The sequence below is a fragment of the Triticum dicoccoides genome, unplaced genomic scaffold, assembly GCF_002162155.2.
Source record: "Triticum dicoccoides isolate Atlit2015 ecotype Zavitan unplaced genomic scaffold, WEW_v2.0 scaffold812, whole genome shotgun sequence".
NCBI lineage: Eukaryota > Viridiplantae > Streptophyta > Magnoliopsida > Poales > Poaceae > Triticum > Triticum dicoccoides.
The window spans coordinates 1-9,358 of record NW_021301859.1 but is presented as its reverse complement, the minus strand read 5'-3'; the positions used below and the strand labels follow the sequence as shown (position 1 = coordinate 9,358).

Genomic DNA, 9,358 nt, shown 5'->3' with positions numbered 1-9,358 from the left:
GCTTTCCCCTCCCAGCTCCACTACAAAGACGATTGTACTTTGCTTTGCCCGCCGCTACACGCGTGAATAATGACCAACGAGCTAAAACTTATCGCAAACATGCAAAATAATAAAACGTGGTATATATATGTCGCGGCCGTGAGTTTTCTTTTGCACGCCGCGCAAAAAAATTTATTAAAAAGGGAATGCAACACGAGGACTTCCCAGGAGGTCACCCGTCATAGTACTACTCTCGCCCAAGCACGCTTAACTTCAGAGTTCTGATGGGATCCGGTGCTTTAGTGCTGGTATGATCGCATCCGACATGTTACCCCCGTCTTCGTCCCTTATGCTTGCCCCTCCCAGCTGTTGGAAATATGCCCTAGAGGCAATAATAAAAGCATTATTATTATATTTCCTTGTTCATAATAATTGTCTTTATTCATGCTATAATTGTATTATCCGGAAATCGTAATACATGTGTGAATAATAGACACCAACATGTCCCTAGTAAGCCTCTAGTTGACTAGCTCGTTGATCAACATATAGTCATGGTTTCCTGACTATGGACATTGGATGTCATTGATAACGAGATCACATCATTAGGAGAATGATGTGATGGACAAGACCCAATCCTAAACATAGCTTAAAGATCGTATAGTTCATTTGCTAGAGTTTTCCAGTGTCAAGTATCTTTTCCTTAGACCATGAGATCGTGTAACTCCCGAATACCGTAGGAGTGCTTTGGGTGTGCCAAACGTCACAACATAACTGGGTGACTATAAAGGTATACTACGGGTATCTCCGAAAGTGTCTGTTGGGTTGACACGGATCGAGACTGGGATTTGTCACTCCATATGACGGAGAGGTATCACCAGGCCCACTCGGTAATGCATCATCATAATGAGCTCAAAGTGACCAAGTGTCTGGTCACGGGATCATGCATTATGGTACGAGTAAAGTGACTTGCCGGTAACGAGATTGAACGAGGTATTGGGATACCGACGATCGAATCTCGGGCAAGTAACATACCGATTGACAAAGGGAATTGAATACGGGGTTGCTTGAATCCTTGACATCGTGGTTCATCCGATGAGATCATCATGGAGTATGTGGGAGCCAACGTGGGTATCCAGATCCCGCTGTTGGTTATTGACCGAAGAGTCTTCTCGGTGATGTCTACATATCTCTCGAACCCGTAGGGTCTACACACTTAAGGTTCGGTGACGCTAGGGTTGTAGGGATATGTATATGCAGTAACCCGAATGTTGTTCGGAGTCCCGGATGAGATCTCGGACGTCACGAGGAGTTCCGGAATGGTCCGGAGGTAAAGAATTATATATAGGAAGTGCTATTTCGGCCATCGGGACAAGTTTTCGGGGTTATCGGTATTGTACCGGGACCACCGGAAGGGTCCCGGGGGCCCACCGGGTGGGGCCACCTGCCCCGGGGGGCACATGGGATGTAGGGAGTGCGCCTTGGCCTACATGGGCCAAGGGCACCAGCCCCAATAGGCCCATGCGCCTAGGGTTTCCAAAGGGGAGGAGTCCCACTAGTGGAAGGCACCCCTAGGTGCCTTGGGGGGAGGGAAACCTCCCTTGGCCGCCGCCCCCCCTAGGAGATTGGATCTCCTAGGGCCGGCGCCCCCCTGGCACCCCTATATATAGTGGGGGAAGGAGGGCTTTTTCAGACACACCTTTGGTTGCCTCCTTCTCCCTCTCCAACTCCTCCTCCTCCTCCTCCTCCTCCATAGTGCTTGGCGAAGCCCTGCCAGAGTACTGCAGCTCCATCAACACCACGCCGTCGTGCTGCTGCTGGTGCCATCTCCCTCAACCTCTCCTCCCCCCTTGCTCGATCAAGAAGGAGGAGACGTGGCTGTTCCGTACGTGTGTTGAACGCGGAGGTGCCGTCCGTTCGGTGCTAGGATCTCCGGTGATTTGGATCACGTCGTGTTCGACTACATCATCCCCGTTCTTTGAACGCTTCCGCTCGCGATCTACAAAGGTATGTAGATGCATCCGATCACTCGTTGCTAGATGAACTCATAGATGGATCTTGGTGAAACCGTAGGAAATTTTTTGTTTTCTGCTACGTTCCCCAACAGTGGCATCATGAGCTAGGTCTATGCGTAGTTCTTCTTGCGCGAGTAGAACACAATTTGTTGTGGGCGTAGATGTTGTCAACTTTCTTGCCGCTACTAGTCTTATCTTGCTTCAACGGTATTGTGGGATGAAGCGGCCCGGACCAACCTTACACGTATGCTTACGTGAGACCGGTTCCACCGACTAACATGCACTTGTTGCATTAGGTGGCTGGCGGGTGTCTGTCTCTCCTACTTTAGTTGGAGCAGATTCGATGAAAAGGGTCCTTATGAAGGATAAATAGAAGTTGACAAATCACGTTGTGGCTTTCACGTAGGTAAGAAAACGTTCTTGCTAGAACCCTACTTCAGCCATGTAAAACTTGCAACAACAATTAGAGGACGTCTAACTTGTTTTTGCAGCAAGTGCTTTGTGATATGATATGGCCAAAGTTGTGATGAATGATGAATGATCTATATGTGATGTATGAGATGTTCATGCTATTGTAATAGGAATCACAACTTACATGTCGATGAGTATGACGGTGACAAGATGATCATGGAGCCCCAGGATGGAGATCAAAGGAGCTATGTGATATTGGCCATATCATGTCACTATTATTATTTGATTGCATGTGATGTTTATCATGTTTTGCATCTTGTTTGCTTAGAACGACGGTAGTAAATAAGATGATCCCTCATAATAATTTCAAGAAAGTGTTCCCCCTAACTGTGCACCGTTGCGACAGTTCGTTGTTTCGAAGCACCACGTGATGATCGGGTGTGATAGATTCTAACGTTCACATACAACGGGTGTAAGACAGATTTACACACGAAATACACTTAGGTTGACTTGACGAGCCTAGCATGTGCATAGACATGGCCTCGGAACATAGAAGACCGAAAGGTCGAGCATGAGTCGTATAGAAGATACGATCAACATGAAGATGTTCACCGACGTTGACTAGTCCGTCTCACGTGATGATCGGACACGGCCTAGCTAACTTGGATCATGTTATACTTAGATGACTAGAAGAGGGATGTCTATCTAAGTGGGAGTTCATTATGATTTGATGAACTTAATTATCATGAACTTAGTCTAAAATCTTTACAATATGTCTTGAAGATCAAATGGCCAATGTAGTCCTCAACTTCAACGTGTTCCTAGAGAAAACCAAGCTGAAAGACGATGGCAGCAACTACACGGACTGGGTCCGGAACCTGAGGATCATCCTCATAGCGGCCAAGAAAGATTATGTCCTATAAGCACCGCTAAGTGATGCACCTGTTCTCCCTGCAGAACAAGACGTTATGAACGCTTGGCAGGCACGTACCGATGACTACTCCCTCGTTCAGTGCGGCATGCTTTACAGCTTAGAGCCGGGGCTCCAAAAGCGTTTTGAGAGACATGGAGCATATGAGATGTTCGAAGAGCTGAAAATGGTTTTTCAAGCTCATGCCCGGGTCGAGAGATATGAAGTCTCCGACAAATTCTTCAGCTGTAAGATGGAGGAAAATAGTTCTGTCAGTGAGCACATACTCACTATGTCTGGGTTACATAACCGCTTGACTCAGCTGGGAGTTAATCTCCCAGATGACGCGGTCATTGACAGGATCCTTCAGTCGCTTCCATCGAGCTACAAGAGCTTTGTGATGAACTTCAATATGCAGGGGATGGAAAAGACCATTCCTGAAGTATTTGCTATGCTGAAATCAGCAGAGGTAGAAGTCAAGAAGGAACATCAAGTGTTGATGGTCAATAAAACCACTAAGTTCAAGAAGGGCAAGGGTAAAAAGAACTTCGAGAAGGACGGCAAGGGAGTTGCCGCACCCGACAAGCAAGCTGCCGGGAAGAAGCCAAAGAATGGACCCAAGCCCGAGACTGAGTGCTTTTATTGCAAGGAAAGTGGTCACTGGAAGCGGAACTGCCCCAAATACTTAGTGGACAAAAAGGCTGGCAAAACGAAAGGTATATGTGATATACATGTAATTGATGTGTACCTTACCAGTACTCGTAGTAGCTCCTGGGTATTTAATACCGGTGCGGTTGCTCACATTTGTAACTCAAAACAGGAGCTGTGGAATAAACGGAGACTAGCGAAGGACGAGGTGATGATGCGCGTCGGGAATGGTTCCAAGGTCGATGTGATCGCCGTCGGCCCGCTACCTCTACATTTACCTATGGGATTAGTTTTGAACCTCAATAATTGTTATTTAGTGCCAAGTTTGAGCATGAACATTGTATCAGGATCTCGTTTAATTCGAGATGGCTACTCATTTAAATCCGAGAATAATGGTTGTTCTATTTATACGAGAGATATGTTTTATGGTCATGCTCCGATGGTGAATGGTTTATTCTTTATGAATCTCGAGCGTAATGCTACACATATTCATAGTGTAAGTACCAAAAGATGTAAGATTGATAATGATAGTCCCACATACTTGTGGCATTGCCGCCTTGGTCACATAGGTGTCAAACGCATGAAGAAGCTCCATGCTGATGGACTTTTAGAGTCTCTTGATTATGAATCATTTGACACGTGCGAACCATGCCTCATGGGTAAAATGACCAAGACTCCGTTCTCAGGAACAATGGAGCGAGCAACCAACTTATTGGAAATCATACATACTGATGTGTGCGGTCCAATGAGTGTTGAGGCTCGCGGTGGCTATCGTTATGTTCTCACCCTCACTGATGACTTGAGTAGATATGGGTATGTCTACTTAATGAAACACAAGTCTGAGACCTTTGAAAAGTTCAAGGAATTTCAGAGTGAGGTTGAAAATCAACGTGACAGGAAAATCAAGTTTCTACGATCAGATCGTGGAGGAGAATACTTGAGTCACAAATTTGGCACACACTTAAGAAAATGTGGAATAGTTTCACAACTCACGCCGCCTAGAACACCTCAGCGTAATGGTGTGTCCGAACATCGTAATCGCACTCTATTAGATATGGTGCGATCTATGATGTCTCTTGCCGATTTACCACTATCTTTTTGGGGCTATGCTTTAGAGACTGTTGCATTCACTTTAAATAGGGCACCGTCGAAATCCGTTGAGACGACACCGTTTGAATTATGGTTTGGGAAGAAACCTAAGCTGTCATTTCTAAAAGTTTGGGGATGCGATGCTTATGTCAGGAAACTTCAACCTGAAAAGCTCGAACCCAAATCGGAAAAATGCGTCTTCATAGGATACCCTAAAGAAACTATTGGGTATATCTTCTACCTCAGATCCGATGGCAAGATCTTTGTTGCCAAGAATGGGTCCTTTCTAGAGAAAGAGTTTCTCTCGAAAGAAGTAAGTGGGAGGAAAGTAGAACTTGATGAAGTATTACCTCTTGAACCGGAAAATGGCGCGACTCAAGAAAATGTTCCTAAGGTGCCTGCACCGACTAGAGAGGAAGTTATTGATGATGATCAAGATACTTCTGATCAATCTCCTACTGAAATTCGAAGGTCCACAAGGACACGTTCCGCACCAGAGTGGTATGGCAACCTTGTCTTGGAAATCATGTTGTTATACAACGGTGAACCTTCGAACTATGAAGAAGCGATGGCGGGCCCGGATTCCGACAAATGGCTAGAAGCCATGAAATCCGAGATAGGATCCATGTATGAAAACGAAGTATGGACTTTGACTGACTTGCCCGTTGAACGGCGAGCCATAGAAAATAAATGGATCTTTAAGAAGAAGACAGACGCGGATGGTAATGTGACCATCTATAAAGTTAGGTTTGTCGTTAAGGGTTATCGACAAGTTCAAGGGGTTGACTACGATGAGACTTTCTCACCGGTAGCGAAGCTGAAGTCCGTCCGAATCATGTTAGCAATTGCCGCATTTTATGATTATGAAATATGGCAGATGGACGTCAAAACGACATTCCTTAATGGTTTCCTTAAGGAAGAATTGTATATGATGCAACCAGAAGGTTTTGTCGATCCTAAGAATACTGACAAGGTGTGCAAGCTCCAACGCTCGATTTATGGGCTGGTGCAAGCATCTCGGAGTTGGAACATTCGCTTTGATGAGATGATCAAAGCGTTTGGGTTTACGCAGACTTATGGAGAAGCCTGCGTTTACAAGAAAGTGAGTGGGAGCTCTGTAGCATTTCTCATATTATATGTAGATGACATACTTTTGATGGGAAATAATATGGAACTCTTGGACAGCATCAAGGCCTACTTGAATAAGAGTTTTTCAATGAAGGACCTTGGTGAAGCTGCTTATATATTAGGCATCAAGATCTATAGAGATAGATCGAGACGCCTCATAGGTCTTTCGCAAAGCACATACCTTGATAAGATATTGAAGAAGTTCAATATGGATCAGTCTAAGAAGGGGTTCTTGCCTGTGTTGCAAGGTGTGAAATTGAGCTCAGCTCAATGTCCGACCACGGCAGAAGATATAGAAGAGATGAGCGTCATCCCCTATGCCTCAGCCATAGGTTCTATTATGTATGCCATGCTGTGTACCAGACCTGATGTAAACCTTGCCGTAAGTTTGGTAGGAAGGTACCAAAGTAATCCTGGCAAGGAACACTGGACAACGGTCAAGAATATCCTGAAGTACCTGAAAAGGACTAAGGATATGTTTCTCGTTTATGGAGGTGACGAAGAACTCGTCGTAAAGGGTTACGTCGACGCTAGCTTCGACATAGATCTGGATGACTCTAAGTCACAAACCGGATACGTATATATGTTGAATGGTGGAGCAGTGAGCTGGTGCAGCTGCAAGCAGAGCGTCGTGGCGGGATCTACATGTGAAGCGGAGTACATGGCAGCCTCGGAGGCAGCACATGAAGCAATATGGGTGAAGGAGTTCATCACCGACCTAGGAGTCATACCCAATGCGTCGGGGCCAATCAAACTCTTCTGTGACAACACTGGAGCTATTGCACTTGCCAAGGAGCCCAGGTTTCACAAGAAGACAAGGCACATCAAGCATCGCTTCAACTCCATTCGTGAAAATGTTCAAAATGGAGACATAGAGATTTGTAAAGTACATACGGACCTGAATGTAGCAGATCTGTTGACTAAACCTCTCCCTAGAGCAAAACATGATCAACACCAGAATTCCATGGGTGTTCGATTCATCACAATGTAACTAGATTATTGACTCTAGTGCAAGTGGGAGACTGTTGGAAATATGCCCAAGAGGCAATAATAAAAGCATTATTATTATATTTCCTTGTTCATAATAATTGTCTTTATTCATGCTATAATTCTATTATCCGGAAATCGTAATACATGTGTGAATAATAGACACCAACATGTCCCTAGTAAGCCTCTAGTTGACTAGCTCGTTGATCAACAGATAGTCATGGTTTCCTGACTATGGACATTGGATGTCATTGATAACGAGATCACATCATTAGGAGAATGATGTGATGGACAAGACCCAATCCTAAACATAGCTTAAAGATCGTATAGTTCGTTTGCTAGAGTTTTCCAATGTCAAGTATCTTTTCCTTAGACCATGAGATCGTGTAACTCCCGGATACCGTAGGAGTGCTTTGGGTGTGCCAAACGTCACAACGTAACTGGGTGACTATAAAGGTATACTACGGGTATCTCCGAAAGTGTCTGTTGGGTTGACACGGATCGAGACTGGGATTTGTCACTCCATATGACGGAGAGGTATCGTCGGGCCCACTCGGTAATGCATCATCATAATGAGCTCAAAGTGACCAAGTGTCTGGTCACGGGATCATGCATTACGGTACGAGTAAAGTGACTTGCCGGTAACGAGATTGAACAAGGTATTGGGATACCGACGATCGAATCTCGGGCAAGTAACATACCGATTGACAAAGGGAATTGAATACGGGGTTGCTTGAATCCTTGACATCGTGGTTCATCCGATGAGATCATCGTGGAGTATGTGGGAGCCAACATGGGTATCCAGATCCCGCTGTTGGTTATTGACCGGAGAGTCTTCTCGGTCATGTCTACATATCTCCCGAACCCGTAGGGTCTACACACTTAAGGTTCGGTGACACTAGGGTTGTAGGGATATGTATATGTAGTAACCCGAATGTTGTTCGGAGTCCCGGATGAGATCCCGGACGTCACGAGGAGTTCCGGAATGGTCCGGAGGTAAAGAATTATATATAGGAAGTGCTATTTCGGTCATCGGGACAAGTTTTCGGGGTTATCGGTATTGTACCGGGACCACCGGAAGGGTCCCGGGGGCCCACCGGGTGGGGCCACCAGCCCCAGGGGGCCACATGGGCTGTAGGGGGTGCGCCTTGGCCTACATGGGCCAAGGGCACCAGCCCCAATAAGCCCATGCGCCTAGGGTTTCCAAAGGGGAGGAGTCCCACTAGTGGAAGGCACCCCTAGGTGCCTTGGGGCGGAGGGAAACCTCCCTTGGCCGCCGCCCCCCTAGGAGATTGGATCTCCTAGGGTCGGCGCCCCCCTGGCACCCCTATATATAGTGGGGGAAATAGGGCTTTTTGATACACGCCTTTGGTTGCCTCCTTCTCCCTCTCCAACTCCTCCTCCTCCTCCTCCTCCTCCTCCATAGTGCTTGGCGAAGCCCTGCCGAAGTACTGCAGCTCCATCAACACCACGCCGTCGTGCTGCTGCTGGTGCCATCTCCCTCAACCTCTCCTCCCCCCTTGCTGGATCAAGAAGGAGGAGACGTGGCTGTTCCGTACGTGTGTTGAAAGCGGAGGTGCCGTCCGTTCGGTGCTAGGATCTCCGGTGATTTGGTTCACGTCGTGTTCGACTACATCATCCCCGTTCTTCGAACGCTTCCGCTCGCAATCTACAAAGGTATGTAGATGCATCCGGTCATTCGTTGCTAGATGAACTCATAGATGGATCTTGGTGAAACCGTAGGAAATTTTTTGTTTTCTGCTACGTTCCCCAACACCAGCTTCACTACAAAGACGATTGTACTTTGCTTCGCCCGCCGCTACACGCGTGAATAATGACCAACGAGCTAAAACTTACCGCAAACGTGCAAAATAATAAAACGTGGTAAATATATGTCGCGGCCATGAGTTTTCTTTTGCACGCCGCGCAAAAAAATTAAAGAGGGAATGCAACACGAGGACTTCCCAGGAGGTCACCCATCCTAGTACTACTCTCGCCCAAGCACGCTTAACTTCAAAGTTGTCATGGGATCCGGTGCTTTAGTGCTGGTATGATCGCATACGACATGTTAGCCCCATCTTCGTCCCTTATGCTTGCCCCTCCCAACTCCACTACAAAGATGTTTGTACTTTGCTTTGCCCGCCGCTACACGCGTGAATAATGACCAACGAGCTAAAACTTACTGCAAACGTGC

At 46.4% G+C, this 9,358-nt stretch overlaps 2 non-coding genes across 2 annotated transcripts; both read right to left on the bottom strand.

Moving 5' to 3' along the window:
• Positions 1 to 182: 182 nt before the first annotated feature.
• LOC119347967 lies at positions 183 to 301 on the bottom strand. The gene has a single exon (XR_005168611.1). It is a non-coding gene; the product is annotated as a 5S ribosomal RNA (ribosomal RNA).
• Positions 302 to 9,107: 8,806 nt separating this feature from the next.
• Positions 9,108 to 9,226, bottom strand: LOC119347969. The gene has a single exon (XR_005168613.1). It is a non-coding gene; the product is annotated as a 5S ribosomal RNA (ribosomal RNA).
• Between the last annotated feature and the right edge of the window lie 132 nt (positions 9,227 to 9,358).